Source organism: Triticum aestivum, chromosome 6B (genome assembly GCF_018294505.1).
Source record: "Triticum aestivum cultivar Chinese Spring chromosome 6B, IWGSC CS RefSeq v2.1, whole genome shotgun sequence".
In the NCBI taxonomy this organism is placed as follows: domain Eukaryota; kingdom Viridiplantae; phylum Streptophyta; class Magnoliopsida; order Poales; family Poaceae; genus Triticum; species Triticum aestivum.
Genome location: NC_057810.1, coordinates 714,916,163 through 714,934,401, shown reverse-complemented (window position 1 = coordinate 714,934,401; position 18,239 = coordinate 714,916,163). Strand labels below are relative to the sequence as shown.

The following is an 18,239-nucleotide window of genomic DNA, read 5'->3' as shown; positions in this document are numbered from 1 at the left end:
CGGGGGAGACGGCGGCGAGGCGGGGTCGGGGGAGACGGCGGCGAGGCGGGGTCGGGGAGACGGTGGTGAGGCAGGGTCGGGAATTGGGGGAGGAAGCAGAGGAGAGGGAATCAGGCCGCGCGGGGGGTTAGGTGAAAATAGCTTTAACTGTAGCGTGGGAAGGAAAAACGCGCTGCTGCTAAAATCCGTAGTAGTAGCGCGGTTCATAGAAGGGCGCTACTACTATACCTAGCACGCCGGGAACGGTGTGGCAATTATAGTAGTAGCGCTTTCTGTCCGGGCAGCGCTACTGCTAAGCTGCTAACTGTAGCGCGGTTCTGCCAAACGCGCTACTGATAAGTAGCAGTAGCTCCTCATTTTAACAAGCGCTCATGGTAACATTCTGTTTTCAAGGTCAAGCACAAAGCTGATGGTTCCCTGGATAAGTTCAAGGCACGTCTCGTTGCTCCCGGCTTCACTCAGCAGTATGGGATCGACTACTCGGAAACATTCTCTCCGGTAGTCAAACCAGCCACAGTGCGTCTTGTGCTCTCTCTTGCCGTCTCTCGTGGCTGGCATCTCCGGCAGGTGGACATCAGCAATGCTTTTCTCCATGGAATTCTCGCTGAGGAAGCATATATGCAGCAGCCACCGGGTTTCCAAGATCCCTCTTGTCCAGATTATGTTTGCAAGCTCCATAAAGCGCTTTACGGTCTGAAGCAGTCGCCTCGGGCGTGGTATGCTCGTCTCAGTGAGCGTCTTCAGCAGCTCGGTTTTGTTCCCTCGGTTGCCGACACCTCGCTGTTTATCTTTGTCCAAGACAGTGTCACCATCTACATGCTTGTTTATGTTGATGACATCGTCATTGCGAGCTCTTCCTCTTCGGCTATGACGCATTTGCTACGCCAATTATCAGCTACTTTTCCTGTCAAAGATCTTGGTTCTCTCCATTATTTCCTTGGCATTGAGGTGCTTCCCAATTCCGGGGGAATTATTCTTACACAGCAGAAGTATGCTCTTGATTTGTTGCAACGTATAGATATGGCGAATTGCAAAGCAGTCTCAACGCCCATGTGCACTCATGAGAAGCTCACACGGGATTCAGGTCATGGACTTAGTGAAGATGAAGCTTTCAGATATCGTAGTACAGTTGGAGCTCTTCAATACCTGACCTTGACACGGCCTGATCTGTCTTTTGCCGTAAACAAGGTCTGTCAGTACTTGTCAAGACCAACTGATGCTCACTGGGAGGCCGTGAAACGGATCTTGCGGTACGTGCGAGGATCACTGTCCACTGGTTTAACCCTTCGGCGATCACCTTCCACTCTTCTGAGTGTCTTTACTGATGCCGATTGGGCGGGCTGCAGCGATGACAGGAGATCTACGAGTGGGTTTGCGGTTTTCTTTGGACCCAACCTTGTATCATGGAGTGCACGGAAGCAGCCAACAGTGTCCCGTTCATCCACTGAAGCTGAGTACAAGGCATTGGTGAATGGGACTGACGAAGCTACTTGGCTACTGTCATTGCTAAGAGAGCTGCGAGTTCCTCAGCCCCGAGCTCCTGTGCTGTGGTGTGACAGTCTCGGTGCTACGTATTTGACGGCCAATCCAGTATTTCATGCTCGCACTAAGCACATTGAAGTTGATTTTCACTTTGTGAGAGAGAAGGTCGCCATGGGAGCACTTGATGTTCGGTTCGTCTCAACAGCAGACCAAGTGGCGGACGCTTTCACCAAACCTCTCACGAAGATCATGCTCAATCGATTACGAACCAATCTGAACCTTCATATAGGTTAAGATTGCGGGGGAATGTTAACGCAATCGTATTGAGTTAGCCAGGATACTAGTCAGTTAGTATAGCTAGTCTGTTAGTATCTCCTATAGCTTATCTAGCACGAGATAGAGTTGTTCCTATCCGGCCAATGTTTATCCGGCCAATGTTTGTTGTAACAAACTCTGTACCATGTATATCTCCTAACTATAAATACAAGACCAGCCTGAGGCAATTACTCACGGCAAATCATCTCTTCCAACTGAGCTCCAGTCGTGAGAAGAAGAGATTCCCCCAAGTTCACCGGCAGTGACTTTTTGTCACCCAAGAGTAAAGCAATGAAGTAGTCCAAAAGCTGAGCCCTGCCGGGTTGCAGAGCTGACGAAGTAGACGAGCAGATGCAGATCTTCAAAAGAACTAGTCACCGATGATGTGCATTATCGGCTTTGACAGCAAAGCTGAGTCTTGAGATTTGGTTAGGTGAACCACTTCTCTCCTTGACTCAAGATCTATGCGTACACAAGGCTCTAAGGTTGTGCATCTTTAACCTCAAACGAATGGATCATCTCACTATTAAGCTTGAGAGTGTTTCCGAACTGAAGCAGAGTATATCAGAGTGAATCAGTGAAATAGAAAAGAAATGATGTATATATAAAGAGGCATGCCAAATTATCATCAATCTTAATGCCAATCATAAATAGAGCTATCCCAATGTACACTGAACTTGTGCTTCGCTTGCACATCACTCATACTATTTTAGCATATCCATCTCTCTCACTCATACTATATCTCTGTCTGGAAATACTTGTCGCTGAAATGGATGTAGCTAGATACATCCGTTTGAGCGACAAAGTATTTCCGAACGGAGGGAGTACTATTTTACCCCCAATATATATTTTCTGGCTAGACAAGACCCGAATGGTAATTATATATTTTCCCCTCCAATATTACTGGAAGAGCTAAAGTATCCTCCATGTGCAGAGCTAGACCTCATCTTTGGACGGCTCCACAAAGCTTTGTTTTCCCACAGAAGACGTGCTACATCATTTCAGATGATTGATTACAGCGCACGTGTGTGTGCTTCTGCAGTTCCCTGTTTAATAGACAGATTCAACACCTGGTTAGCATGTCTTTTTGTTTTGTTTGAAATTCCGGGCCAATGTATGAAAAATAACAAACTCATGTACACTGTGTGTAGTGTAAAGAAGGCTTAGAATGCTGAATCTAGATAGTAAAGCTTGGTAGAGAACTTGCAATATTTTTTATGCGGGCAAGTCTAGTTCGCAAAATAGCATCAATTCACTGCTGTCCAAATTTTTGTGGCATCTGGGGACCAGTGAGTTTCTGTATACACTGGCAAAGTCTTGACGCTCGTCTGGGACGAGTGAAAAGCATCTACTCCCTCCGTTCAGAATTACTTGTCTCGCAAATGGATGTATCTAGAACTAAAATACGTCTAGATACATCCATTTCTGCGACATGTAATTCCGAACGGAGGGAGTAGCATTCTTGAAGCAGAGCATCTCTCTGTTGAGCTGCTTTGGGACTGATTCCCAAGGAGTTGATTCGAGGCTTGGTGTTCGATCGATCCTCGCCCTCCAGCACCTGGTGGTTCTTGATTTCTGTCCTTGTGCCATGTCAATTTCCCCCTCTCGGTCCGGCAGGCGCGGACGTCCGGGTCGGGCGGCGTTTGCTCGGGGCACGGCGGCGTGGCGGAAAAAACTGGCACGGCGACGCGAGTTGTGGGCGGCGTCGTGAAGGGGCTGCAGCGGAGGTGGTGCGCAGTGGGCTCCGACGGCGGCGTTCCGCCAGATCTTGGCCAGTCGGCGAGGACTGCGAACGGCGTGCACTGCGGGCGTCCGCACCTACCGTGGCCTCGGCTGGTGGAGGTGGAGGCGCAGCGGCGGTGGCTGGTGGGCGTGCTGGTCGGGATCCAGTCGTCCCGCCGGCTGGACGACGAAGGCAGGGCAGATGGGCTCCCAGGTGAGTATTCTTGGTGTTCGGCGGTTGTACTTGGGGTCCCCCTTGTCGGTGGTCGGGTCTGCGTCGATGGCCTTGCGTGGTGCTGTGTCGGCAGCTGAGGTGGGGCGGCACAGGGGTGTGTCCGGTGGGGATGCTAGCTGGAGGGATGGGTGGCACCAACGTGCTCGGGTCCCCGTTAGTGGCACAGGGGTGTGCTGGTTCGAATGCGTCCGCTTCCCCACCTCCCCCTTTCCCTGGCCGCGTGTTGGCTGTCGCAGCTCCGGCGATGTTCAAGGCAGGATGTATGATGTGGTTCATCGGTCGGTGGTGTCCCTTTGCTGCAAAGTTGATCTCTTTGGATGGTCTTGAGGGTGTCTGGATGTTGGGCGGCGGCCCTGGCGGCGGGAGGCGTGGTGTTCGGGGGCGGAACCTGCGTCTCAGGTGCGGGCAGGCAGCCATGGTTTCGCGGGGGACGTGGTTGCGGGTGGTTGGCGGAGCAGGGGTGTGTCAGCAGGGTGCGAGCACCGGGGCTCATCACTTGCCCAGTCCTTTTCTGGCCATCGGTGGCGGCGTCCGTGGACGTCGTATTCTTTTTGAAGGCTCCGTCGCGGTGCTCCCACCCCCTGCGTCGCTCCGAGTGAAAACTTGATCTGCGGATCCGACGATGGCGGCTATCCGTGGTCGTACCCTTCTGCGAGGCACCGTCTTGGAGTCCTTGCTTCGTCAGGGTCCGTCTCACCCTCTCAGCGGCTCCAAGTGGTTCTTCGTTGTTTGCTTGGTTGTGTCCGAGTGGTGTGATGGTGCTCGGCAACTTTGTATCTAGCCTTGGGTGTGTTGTGTGTGTCGTGGTGGCGTGTGTTTGTTCGGCTCGCTCAGATGTATGTGGTGATGTTTGCTTTATAATATAAAGCGGGGGAAAACCCTTTTTCCGGCAATCTGTACAGATTTTCTCCTATGGTTTCATTTGGGTTGTAATAGTACTACAAAGATGCTTGGTTATCTAATGGACATTCTGTGGGCCTTTCACAGATCCAAGAAATGCACCTGCGGCTAGTGCTATAGCGCCATTGTGCTTTCAGATTAGATTCTAGAGATTGGAAGGTATCGTTTCTGCTCATACGAATCTCCTACGTTATTTCAATATTTGTCCTGAATGATGAACCTCATTGTTGGTAGTGGATTCAGGCAAGAGAAGTACAGAAACGTATTAGATTCAGTTAATAGAACTTGATAAAAAAAACAGGAATAGCTTTCGATTTGATTTGAGTACCCACTGAATCCCTTGGTGCGGTTGCTTTTGTAATGGTTCGTAGATTATAGGATAGATCAGACTGTTAGACTGGGCTTGAGAAGGAAGAGCAAGGTAACAACTAACAAGGTTATAGAAGGAAACAGGAGAAACAGGAGATTAGGAACTAGCACAAACTGAAGCGGGAAAGAAAAACTAAAATATATAACATAATTTTACTGTATCATATAATATCTAACCCTAAACCCTAAACCCTAAACCCTAAAACCCTAATCCTCCTACCGCCACCGCAGAGTTTGGGATCAATTCGCTCAAGGTCAGTCAATTGAGCAGCAGACGAGGGGAGATGTCGACAGCCGTAAGCGGAGGAAGAGCACCGGCAATGAGTGTGGCGACGGCAGCTGGAAGCTGGACTCGCGGTCGTCAGTGGATTTAGTTAAAAATATCAAGCATTTTATTCATTTAAAGAAACATCTTAAACAGTACCATCAATGTGCTTGATAGCATTGTTGTTTTTTGTCAGAAATGTATGATCACTTCCAGCAATGGTTTCATGTCATCTCCTTAATATGCAGCTTGCTGATACATTCTTCATAGGGAGCAAAGACAGACACTGACCAGAATGTGTCTGTTGTATTTGATATCTTGAGGAAAAAGAATAGTTCAAGGCAGGAGAACGAGTCGAGAATGGTTTTGCTTTCAGATTTGATTCTAGAGATTGGACGGCATCGTTTCTGCTCATAGAAACCTCCTACGGTATTTGAATATTTTACCTGAATGATCAACCAGTGGTGGATTCATGCGGATGCAGGAGTAGTACAGAAATGTATTAGATTCAGTTAATAGAACTCGATCAAAAATATAGAAATAGCTTTAAAGCATGCATTCTTCATATGTTCCGTGCGTGTTTGCGACTGTACTGAATGTACTATAGTGTTCGAGAGAGAATTAATTTGGAAGCCATGTATACCGCAAAGGGTTTTTGTACCAGCAATAGGTATTTTGGATGTGTGATACTGATACTAGAAGCTAAGTTCTGTGATCAGACTTGGCATCACACATAACATGAATTTGTGGCACTGGGTGCAGCAAAGAACCTCATTCCGTAAACAATCTGAATTTTTGATTCAGAATCCCCTTTTCTAGATGCTGAGTGAAAGCAGAGCATCTCTCTGCTGAGCTGATTTGGAACTGATTCCCGAGGAGCGGATTCGAGGCGTTGGTGCTCGTTCGATCTATACACTTGGGATCAACTGGTGGTTCTTGATTTCTGTCCATGTGCCATGTCAATGTCACCAGACTGGCCAAACCTCGCGCACTCTGCTGGTCCTGGGGTGTGCTTTGCTGAAACAGAGACCCTTATATCATATATCTGCTGTTACATGTTTGCTTGTGAAACAGGGAGCACCTGCTTTCAGCACTGTTTCACTACCATATGAAGCTGCCCTCACATTTTCAGTTCGTTTTCTTTTACAGGCTCTTGCTTTCTTGGATGTTCTAATTGTGTGAGTACGCACGAGACTGAAGACCAAAATGTCCGATTTTCCCCGGAAAAATGCTGGTTTTGATAGTAATACTAGATGAATATTTCACCTGGAAACAAGTTTAAATGTTGTGTTCGATATTACAAACGTTTGTGTTGACTATGGGATGGTACAAAATAAATCTGCCGTGATATGACCCAGCGAACTGCCAGTTTGTGACTGGTCACGATTTTTCTCCCTTGTTCTACATGTCCATCGTGAGCACCAGCGGATTTATACTAGTACAGGCTTCAGTTCCTGGGTACCAAAATCTCCATTTTTCTGACATGACACAAACCGTAGACATTTAGAAAAATCTTTTCTTAATTTTACTTTTGCTTTTGGGGCATTCTGTGACCATCAACGACGCAGGCTGGTTATGCTCAAAGGGCTCCAGGCACTTGAACTGGTCAGCCTTGAGCTTCGCCACTTTGCTTGCAAGTTTGCTGACCAAAATAAATAAATGTCAGCTCAAATGACACTTGAGATTAACATGAATACAACTTTCAAGCACTGATGGTGAACACAACTTTGTACGTCTTACCTCTTGGCACTCATTTAATATCGAACACAAATGACACAAGTTTGATCACATATTGACCAACAGGTGGCATTCTTTTTTTATATATGCAAATGGAAGCAAACCGAACAACACGAAAAGCCATAGTACAGTTATGCAGCTGTATATTTTTCTTCATCTTAAACAATCCAGCAAAACATATACATACACTTCATTTATTAAAGCACAGACGTACAACTACCAATACAATATAGTACGGCTGTACAGACATCCGGCCAACGCTCGTTTAGAGCTAAAATAGAGATAAGGTGCAAACATACAAATAACAATACAGTACAGTAAAAACCGTCCAGCGAAGGCTGATTTAGAGCTACAAATAGGGATATGGTCAAACATACAAATAATATTCAGATACAAACAATTCGCTTTCTGCAGAGTTGGGCACTTCATGGTGCACCTTCTTGAGTTTTCTCCATCATATGAGCCCACCTTACAGCCACTTGCACATAAACCATGTCGTACATCATATCAACAAACTGGAAGAAGGCAGCCCTCCATGTCCTCTTCATCAACGTGGTGCAGAAAACTGTCCACAGACCCACCACAAATCCCATGATCACGGCAAGATAAACGGATGGCATATGATTTATATCTCCGAGGTCACTTTTCTCTGCATCATGTGTTGAGCAGTTCCTGCCAACCGGATCTCCACAAAGACCGGGTTACCCATGTAGATATACATCTGGTTGCCAAGAGTTTGTAGCTGTTGTCCAGGTGGTATTGCACCGCACAGATTGTTGTATGACAAGTTCAAGTGGCTCAAATAAGTTAAAGCTGACAAACTTGGTGGTATTGCACCAGAAAATTCATTGAAGGACAGATCGAGTGAGTCCAACTGCCTTAAATCACCAATTTTGTTTGGGATTGCTCCTGTGAATTGATTGTTTGACAAGTTCAGATTGGTAAGCCCAATGAGCAAAGTTATCTCCTCTGGAATCTGTCCTTCCAAACTATTACTTAACAAATCAAGAACTACCAGTAACTGGTAAATTGCAAAGGTGTAGTCACGCTTTTGGTCCTTTGTGATTACTGGGATGCTCTCTTCATAAATGTAATCCCCTGTGTCCTGCGACACCACTGGCTCAGTGGTTGGGCATGCGGTTGTGCAGCCTAACGACCCGAGTTCAATTCTTAGAATTGACAGGTGATGCACAGGGGTTTCCCCCCATTTATTGAGGATCAAGTTTGGTGTGGAGTGGAACCACTCATCAAATAATACCTTGATACTCATTTAAAAAATTCTGAGGACCATGTTTATCTTGGTACTCATACTAAAATGGCCGTATGCATCCCTAGTTGGTGCAGAGGCCGGGGAAGTGAAATTCTCCCCCATATTTAAGCCCAGCCCGAGATTCCCACCCGTCCCCCGCGTCGCCCTCCCTGGCGGCGACGGGGGAACCCAGATCCGGCCGCCCTCCAGCCTTCCCATCTCCCTCCCCACCTCTCCGCCACCGGAGGAACGGCCGGCGAAGCCGGCGCCGGTTCCCGGGATGGTGGCGGCGGGGCGAGACCGCTCCCTTTCGGTGGTGAGAGTCCGGATCTGAGGCGGCGGCCTCGCTGGTGCGGACGGCGCTCCCCCGGCGGCGGGGAGTGCTTGTCGGTGAGGTAGGCCGGGTCCCCTCGGCTGCGCGGGCAGCGAGGTTCCAGTGGGCGCAGGTCATGGCGTGGTGAGGCCCTGGGCTCCCCGCGTCAGATCGGAGGCGATCCTGGTCCGCTCATGATGCATGACCTCCGGCCGGCCTGGATCTCCAGCGTACTCGCGCCTGCGGATGTTGTGGATGGTTCGAAGGTGGCAGCAGGGTGCTTGGCCGGGGGAAACCCTTGGCCGCCGGTGGCGGTCACGGCGTCGATGGCATCCTGGACGCCATTCCCTCCTTGGTGGCGGCGCCGAGGCTAAACCTCCCCTGCCTCCCCCCATCCCCTGTGCCCGGGTGAAAACCCTAGCCCCGATGGCTAAGCGGCGGCGGCGCCACAGTGTCGTCACCTTCTTGAAGGCGCCGACTTGGGCATGGGGATGCTGGGTGTGCATGGCGAGCTTGTCTGGTTCGTGGTGGCGGCCCGCCTGATCTGCTGCGCCGCAGCTCCGGGCAGTGTCTCGGGGCTGCGGTGCTTCTCTTCCGGCCGTGTTTCCGATGGGGACCTCGCCCTTCCTCACCCTGTACATGCCGTGGTGGAGCGGTACTTCATCTCACTCATTGATGGCGGAGAAGATCGGCGACATGGGCTGTGGAGGCTCGCTGCCCGAAGCGTGGAGATGGACTCGCGCAGGAGGAGGTTGTTGTCTGGCGTCATGGTGACGTCGATGGCAGAGTGGCCAGACAAGCTAGAAGCCTCAATATGATCTGAAGATGGACCTGTGGAAGATGGTGGCGACGACACACGAGTGCGTCTGACCGGATTGTGCCCCAGACCCGGTATGTGGCTCGGCTGGGGCTTCCGAATAGGTTTCGGTTTCCGGCTTTTTGATGTTAGGCTTAGGTGAGTGGTTTGGGTAGTGGCCCAGCTAGCACCCCTTCATCATTTTGGATAGGAGTAGCGGCATGTGTTGCCAAGATGGTGGATTCAGGCTAATTGTTGTAATACTTTGTAAGGTCCTCGAGAATAATCAATAAAGTGGCCGTATGCATCTCCCAGATGCAGAGGCCGGGGGTCATCCTCCTTTTCTAAAAAAAATGGTATGCTTCTTGTTATGTTGTTGTGTGCTATATCCAAATAATGAAGACCATTAAGGGAAGTGAGACTCTTAGGAATATGACCACTGAACATATTTGATCTCACTCTTAATATTTTCAACTGTGGCACTTTTTGGGGTAACCATTCTGGCAATCCTCCAAATAACTGTTGTAAGAAAGATCAAGGAACATTAATCTTGACGACCTTTGAAGAAATTTAGGGAATTCACCAGTGAGATCATTGTTATTCAAGGCTAAGCTCAGCATGTCAGAACCAAATTGATCTGTAGAGTTTGGAACAAGTTCCTTTTGGCACTGCATAATATCTCCGGTTAAATGGTTTCCTGATAGGTCCAACCTTTTCAGTTTAGTCACTTGGCATATAGACAACGGGATGGTGTCTGTGAATTGATTGTTTGCGAGCAACAACTCTTCGAGTAGTGGAGCATTTAACTCTGATGGCAATGACCCAGATAAAGAGTTTGAAGATAGGTTCAGTCGTACTATATTTATAGGCAACTTTGACGGTAATGAGCCATGCAATTTGTTTCCTGATGCTTGCAAGAATGAAGCTTGGGAAAATGTCACCCAAAACCAATCAGGAATAATGTCATCCAGATTTGCATTACTAAGAACAAGAACCTCAATGTTTGATTGTGATTTAAGCCATTCTGGAAAATTAGGGCCCAGTAGGCATGACTGGAATCTTGCGAATTTCAATCTAAAGGGAGGGGTCCATTTTTTGTTGATAGCTAATCTCAAAGAGTTGAACGACAAGTCCAGATACTCTAGACTCAATAGGCCTGCAAAATGCTCCTCCATGAGCACACTATTTAATTTATTATGGCTGAGGTCCAAATGATGTAAATTACTCAAACTTCTGGAGTGTTCTTTGAAGAGCAGTTCACTGAAGTTATTATAGCTGAGGTCCAAATGCTCCAAATTACCTAAACCGGAAAAATTTTCCCTGAGAAGCACACCACTGAAGTTGTTGTTGCTGAGGTCCAAATGCTCCAAATTACCTAAACTGGCAAAATTTTCCCTGAGAAGCACACCACTGAAGTTGTTGTTGCTGAGGTCCAAATGAATTAAGTTGCCCCAACTTGTAAAATGTTCTTTCAACAACACACCGCTAAAGTTATTGAAGCTGAGGTCCAAATAATTTAAGTTGCCCAAACTTGCAAAATGTTCTTTCAAGAGCACACCGTTGAAGTTATTGTAGCTCAGATTTAAAAACTCTAAGTTTCCTAACCTTGCAAAATGTTCTTTCAACAACACACTGCTGAAGTTATTGTAGCTGAGGTCCAAAATCTCTAATTTTCCTAAGCTTGCAAATTGTTCTTTCAACAATACACCGCTGAAGGTATTGTAGCTGAGGTCCAAAATCTCTAATTTTCCTAAGCTTGAAAATTGTTCTTTCAACAATACACCGCTGAAGTTATTGTAGCTGAGATCCAAAATTTCTAATTTGCTTAAGTTTGCAAACCGTTCTTTCACAGTGCTGAAGTTATTGTAGTTGAGCTTCAAAGACAGTAAGTTGCCTAAACTTGTAAAAAGATCTTTCAATAGCACACCATTGAAGTTATTGTAGCTGAGGTCCAAAAACTTCAAGCTACCTAAACTTGCAAAATGTTCTTTCAGTAGCATACCACTAAAGTTATTGTGGTCAAGGTACAACTTCTGTAAATTGCCTGAACTTGCAAATTGTTCTTCCAACAGCATACCATTGAAGTTATTGTAACTGAGGTCCAAAAACTCCAAGTTGCCTAAACTTGCAAAATGTTCTTTCAATAGCACACCGCTGAAGTTATTGTGGCCAAGGTACAAATTCTGCATATTGCTTAAACTTGCAAATTGTTCTTCCAATAGCACACCATTGAAGTTATTGTACCTCAGGTTCAGCGTTTTCAAATTGCTGAGTGCTCCAACTCCTACTGGTAGAGGGCCAGTCAACATCTTTGTAGATGCCTCAAGAACACTGAGATTAGTCATGTTCCCAATCCAAATGGGCAGATTCCCGGTCATACCTGAATACTGCACTGACAATTCTTGCAGGGTATTCCAGGAGCACTTTGGCAATCACTCCATGAACCCCCCTAGGCTCGAACCTATGTTGTTACTGTTGAACCTAATTATTCTCAGATTGCACAGATTTTCTGAATTTTTTGGTGCCAGACCCACAAGATTGTTCCCACTAAAGTGTATGACTTGAAGGGACGTCATGTTTGCCAAATCAGTAGGAATGGACCTGAGGGAGTCCTGGACTAGGGGGTGTCCGGATAGCCGGACTATCATTATCGGCCGGACTCCAAGACTATGAAGATACAAGATTGAAGACTTCGTCCCGTGTCCGGATGGGACTTTCCTTGGCGTGGAAGGCAAGCTTGGCAATACGGATATGTAGATCTCCTACCTTTTATAACCGACTCTGTGTAACCCTAGCCCTCTCCGGTGTCTATATAAACTGGAGGGTTTTAGTCCGTAGGACGAACAACCATTACAACAATCATACCATAGGCTAGCTTCTAGGGTTTAGCCTCCTTGATCTCGTGGTAGATCCACTCTTGTACTACCCATATCATCAATATTAATCAAGAAGGAGTAGGGTTTTACCTCATCAAGAGGGCTTGAACCTGGGTAAAAACATCGTGTCCCTTGTCTCCTGTTACCATCCGCCTAGACGCACAGTTCGGGACCCCCTACCCGAGATCCGCCGGTTTTGACACCGACATTGGTGCTTTCATTAAGAGTTCCTCTGTGTCGTCACTAATAGGCTTGATGGCTCCTTCGATCATCAACAACGACGCGGTCCAGGGTGAGACTTTTCTCCCCGGACAGATCTTTGTATTCGGCGGCTTTGCACTGCGGGCCAATTCGCTTGGCCATCTGGAGCAGATCAAAAGCTACGCCCCTGGCCGTCAGGTCAGATTTGGAAGTCTAAACTTCACGGCTGACATCCGCGGAGACTTGATCTTCGACGGATTCGAGCCACTGCCGAGCGCGCCGCACTGTCACGATGGGCATGATTTAGCTCTGCTGTCGGACAGTGTCCTGGAGGCCGCACATGAGTCCACTCCGACCTTTAGTCCGGAGCCGACCGCGCAGATCTAGGACGGGTGGTTAGACACCGCCTCAGGGGCTGCAACCTCTACGGCGATGGAGCAGAATACTGACTTTGTCCCTTGTAAAGCTCGTGACTCCGAGGTGCCTGACTCCTCGCCGGACTCCGAACCTCCTGCGCCCCTACCAATCGAATCCGATTGGGCGCCGATCATGGAGTTCACCGCCGCAGACATCTTTCAGCACTCACCCTTTGGCGACATCCTGAATTCACTAAAGTATCTCTCGTTATCAGGAGAGCCCTGGCCGGACTGCAGTCAGGACGGTTGGGATGCGGACGACGAAGAAATTCAAAGCCCACCCACCACCCACTTTGTAGCCACTGTCGACGATCTAACCGACATGCTAGACTACGACTCCGAAGACATCGACGGTATGGACGACGATGCCGGAGACGACCAAGAACCAGCACCTACTGGGCACTGGAAAGCCACCTTAACTCATGACATATACATGGTGGACACACCAAAAGGAAGAGATAACAAGGAACAACGGGACGCGGCGAAGGATAATTCCCCCGAAAAACAACCAAAATGGCGACGCAAGCGCCACCCAAAGTCCCGCCTCGATAACAACAACACCAATAATGACCCAGCCGTAGAGTAGGGCAAACTAGTGGACGATGAACATGCAACCAAGCAACCATCCGAACAAGATGAATCGGACAATCAACCTATCCTCGGCGAAAACAACAGTCCGGACGATCTCACGCTGGACACATCACCGGAGCACAAGAACCCTCACAAAAGGCTCGTCGCCACTTCAAGAAGTTTGAAGAAGCAGAAACGGAAGGTCAAAACAGCGGAAGACGTACTCAGAATGAGGTGGATCAAAGTACTCAAGACCGCAGACAAATACAGCAATAGTCACCAAGCAAAGAGCTACCCGAAGCGCAAGCTGCTGCCCGAATTCGGCGAGGAGGCCATAGAGCCACCACAATCAAAAAGCAAAGAGGCCGCCTGGCCGGATAGATGACCAGATGACAGGCCAAGAGCGGCAAGCGGCGCCGCACACAAGCCGGCACATGACACACATAAAGATCCTCGCAAAAAGGATGGCCCGGTCAGGACCATTTATGGGCCAAAAAAGAGGGCCCCAGGAAGCAACACAACACGCCGAGTGTTCGAAGATAACGGCGCACCTAAATACAGGGGCGCCGCAAACCCACTATGTTTCACCGATGAGGTGCTGGATCATGAATTTCCAGCGGGATTCAGGCTCGTAAACATAGAGGCATACGACGGAACAATAGACCCCGGAGTCTGGATTGAGGATTACATCCTACACATACATATGGCTAGAGGATACGATCTCCACGCCATAAAATATCTACCCCTCAAGCTCAAAGGGCCAGCTCGGCATTGGCTCAAAAGCCTCCCAGACAATACCATTGGAAGTTGGCAAGAGCTCGAGGACGCGTTTAGAGCAAATTTTCAGGGGACTTATGTCTGCCCTCCGGATGTAGACGATTTAAGTCACATAACTCAACAGCCCGGAGAGTCAGCGCGCAAATTCTGGAACAGGTTCCTCACCAAAAAGAACCAAATAGTCGACTGTTCGGACGCCGAAGCCTTAGTAGCTTTTAAACATAACGTCCGAGACGAATGGCTCGCCAAACACCTCGGCCTGGAAAAGCCAAGAACAATGGCCGCGCTAACGAGCCTCATGATCCGCTTTTGCGCGGGGGAAGATAGCTGGCTGGCAAGATGCAACACCAGCGACCCTACTACGTCCGAGATTAGAGATGGAAATGGAAAATCACAACGCAGAAAAGATCAGCGCCGAAATAAAGAAAATGGCCCAAGGAGCACGGCGGTCAACGCCGGATTCAAAAGCTCTCGGCCGAACAACAAAACACTGCCTCTTAAGGACAATAGTGATGAGCTATCCAACCTAAACAAAATTTTGGATCGGATATGTCAAATCCACAGTACCCCCGGGAAGCCTGCAAACCACACCCACCGAGATTGTTGGGTATTCAAGCAGTCCGGCCGACTCAACGCCGAACACAAGGGGCTCGACACGCCAAGCGAGGACGATGACGAACCCCACCAGCAGCGCGCCGGAAAACAAAAGACTTTCCCACAAGAAGTCAAAACAGTAAACTCACTTCATGTGATAATACGGAACAATAGTGCGGCACCCGCTAAAGTGCGCGTCGCACGGTCCACCCCAGCGGAATCCCGAGATTGGATGTCAAAACCAATTACTTTCGACCACCTGGATTATTCCAGAAGTATTCGAAATGCAGGATGGACTACTCTGATATTGGATCCTATAATCGACGGACTACAATTTACGCAAGTCCTAATGGATGGCGGCAGCGATTTAAACCTGCTATATCCGGACACAATCCGCAAGTTGGGGATAGACCCTACTAAAATTCTCCATAGCCGCACTTCCTTCAAAGGAGTGACGCCAGGCTCTTACGCCAAGTCCACGGGCTCCTTACTACTAGAAGTTATGTTCGGTTCACCCGACAAACTTCCGTCGCGAAAAGCTAATCTTCCATGTCGCCCCATTTAAAAGTAGCCATCAAGCACTATTGGGACGTGAAGCTTTCGCCCGCTTTAACGCAATACCGCACTACGCGTCTCTTACACTTAAAATTCCCGGTCCACGCGGCATCATCTCCTTACAAGGTCGCTCAAGACCCCGAACACGGCTAGGCGAGTCCGGCACAAATAAACTAGGGGCTTCCTAGCCGCACACCCCCTCACAAGGGGCTGTGCGTATGAACAATAAGAGCCAATAAAAGCTCAACTTTATTCATTTATTCATACTTTGTTTTAAATACATTTTTTGCACGATTTCTTTTCAAGCTAAGTGCATCTCTTTTACAGATGAACAGCGTGTACACCCGTCCAGAATACAGCACAACGGAGACACAGGCACAGACGTGCAGCAGGGACCCGTCGCAAGGATTCTTTTCAGATTAAGACCCTGCGTAAACCTTTCTTACTGTCTCTTGTTGATTCACATCTCCCGGTTTTTCACCATAACCGATGAGGAGGCTGGCGTTTTGGCATCGGCCACGTCAGAAATTTTTGCCTGTACCTGGACACTAGGGGCTTAGGGCATCGTTCTGCCCGTTATCATAAAGACCGAATACCTTAGGGAGTGTTCGGCATCTCGAGTTAGGCCTTATATGCATCAGCTCCGAATCATGTCTTTGGTCAAATGTTGGTTTTGCCCGGCTCCTGCGTTTTGCTGCCTTACGTTCCGTATCATCGGCTAACGCGGCACCAGGAGAACTACTGCGATTGTGCCCCGGTTCGGCCGGGCGAGCACCTCAGTAGAGAAAGCCGAAAACTGACTGTCATGATACAGCGAGAGACTGGTCAACCACTCGATCGACAACCCGAATGTCTAGAATTCTTCTGCTTTGACGAAGGACCATTTCCTGGCCAGGCACATACGCGCCTCGAATTCGGAGAGCGCGGTGCCCCTAGGGGCTATATCGTAGCCCCACCTTTGAACTCCTATGGCTAAGTGAAAGTGATAAAGCATTATAGTCCGGTTGCCTCGTTTGCTACGCTACCACCTCCTTCACAGGACCAAGACGTTGGATTAAGTGAGAAAACGCACTATTTTGCAAACACCCCCGCACTATGTGTGTGGGGGCTGAAGCCGAAGACTGCCATCTTTCAGGTTATACACAAGTATGTTGGGGAACGTAGCAGAAATTCAAAATTTTCCTACGTGTCACCAAGATCTATCTATGGAGAAACCAACAACGAGGGAAAGGAGAGTGCATCTACATACCCTTGTAGATCGCTAAGCGGAGGCGTTCAAGAGAACGGGGTTGAAGGAGTCCTACTCGTCGTGATCCAAATCACCGGAGATCCTAGTGCCGAACGGACGGCACCTCCGCGTTCAACACACGTACAGCCCGGTGACGTCTCCCATGCCTTGATCCAGCAAGGAGAGAGGGACAGGTTGAGGAAGACTCCATCCAGCAGTAGCACAACAGCGTGGTGGTGGTGGAGGAGCGTGGCAATCCTGCAGGGCTTCGCCAAGCACCGCGAGAGAGGAGTACTTGGGAGAGGGGAGGGCTGCGCCAGAACTTGTGGTATGGCTGCCCTCCCACCCCCCACATATATATAGGGGCAAGGGAGAGGGGGCCGGCCCCCTCAGATCCAATCTGAGTAGGGGGCGGCAGCCAAGGGGGGAGGAGTGCCTCCCAAGTCAAGTGGAGGCCCTCCCCCCTTAGGGTTTTTCCCTCCCCATGCGCATGGGCCTTGGGGGGGCTGGTGCCCCTGGCCCATTAAGGCTAGGGCGCCCCCCTACAGCCCATGTTACTGTATTGGACGTGGTGGAACAATTTCCGAACCTTCAGACCCCTCCGGAATCCTCCGGAACCTTCTGGAAGCTTCCCGGTACAATACCGAAAAAACCCGAACTTTTCCCGGAACCCGAACAACAACTTTCCATATATAAATCTTTACCTCCGGACCATTCCGGAACTCCTCGTGACGTCTGGGATCTCATCCGAGACTCCAAATAAAATTCAGTAACCACATACAAACTTCCTTTATAACCCTAGCGTCATTGAACGTTAAGTGTGTAGACCCTACGGGTTTGGGAGACATGTAGACATGACCGAGACGTTCTCTGGTCAATAACCAACAGCAGGATCTGGATACCCATGTTGGCTCCCACATGTTCCATGATGATCTCATCGGATGAACCACGATGTCAAGGACTCAATCGATCCCGTATACAATTCCCTTTGTCTAACGGTATTGTACTTGCCCGAGATTCGATCATCGATATACCGATACCTTGTTCAATCTCGTTACCGGCAAGTCTCTTTACTCGTTCCGTAACACATCATCCCGTGATCAACCCCTTGGTCACATTGTGCACATTTATATGATGTCCTACCGAGTGGGCCCAGAGATACCTCTCCGTTTACATGGAGTGACAAATCCCAGTCTCGATTCGTGCCAACCCAACAGACACTTTCGGAGATACCTGTAGTGCACCTTTATAGCCACCCAGTTACGTTGTGACGTTTGGTACACCCAAAGCATTCCTACGGTATCCGGGAGTTGCACAATCTCATGGTCTAAGGAAAAGATACTTGACATTAGAAAAGCTTTAGCATACGAACTACACGATCTCTGTGCTAGGCTTAGGATTGGGTCCTATCCATCACATCATTCTCCTAATGATGTGATCCCGTTATCAACGACATCCAATGTCCATGGTCAGGAAACCATAACCATCTATTGACCAACGAGCTAGTCAACTAGAGGCTTACTAGGGACATGGTGTTGTCTATGTATCCACACATGTATCTGAGTTTCCTATCAATACAATTATAGCATGGATAATAAACGATTATCATGAACAAGGAAATATAATAATAACCAATTTA

At 48.6% G+C, this 18,239-nt stretch overlaps 1 pseudogene; it reads right to left on the bottom strand.

Annotated features, from left to right (window-relative positions):
* Positions 1-7,423: 7,423 nt before the first annotated feature.
* The window catches only part of LOC123139725 (receptor-like protein 19), a 50,642-nt pseudogene continuing 39,826 nt past the window's right edge, over positions 7,424-18,239 (bottom strand).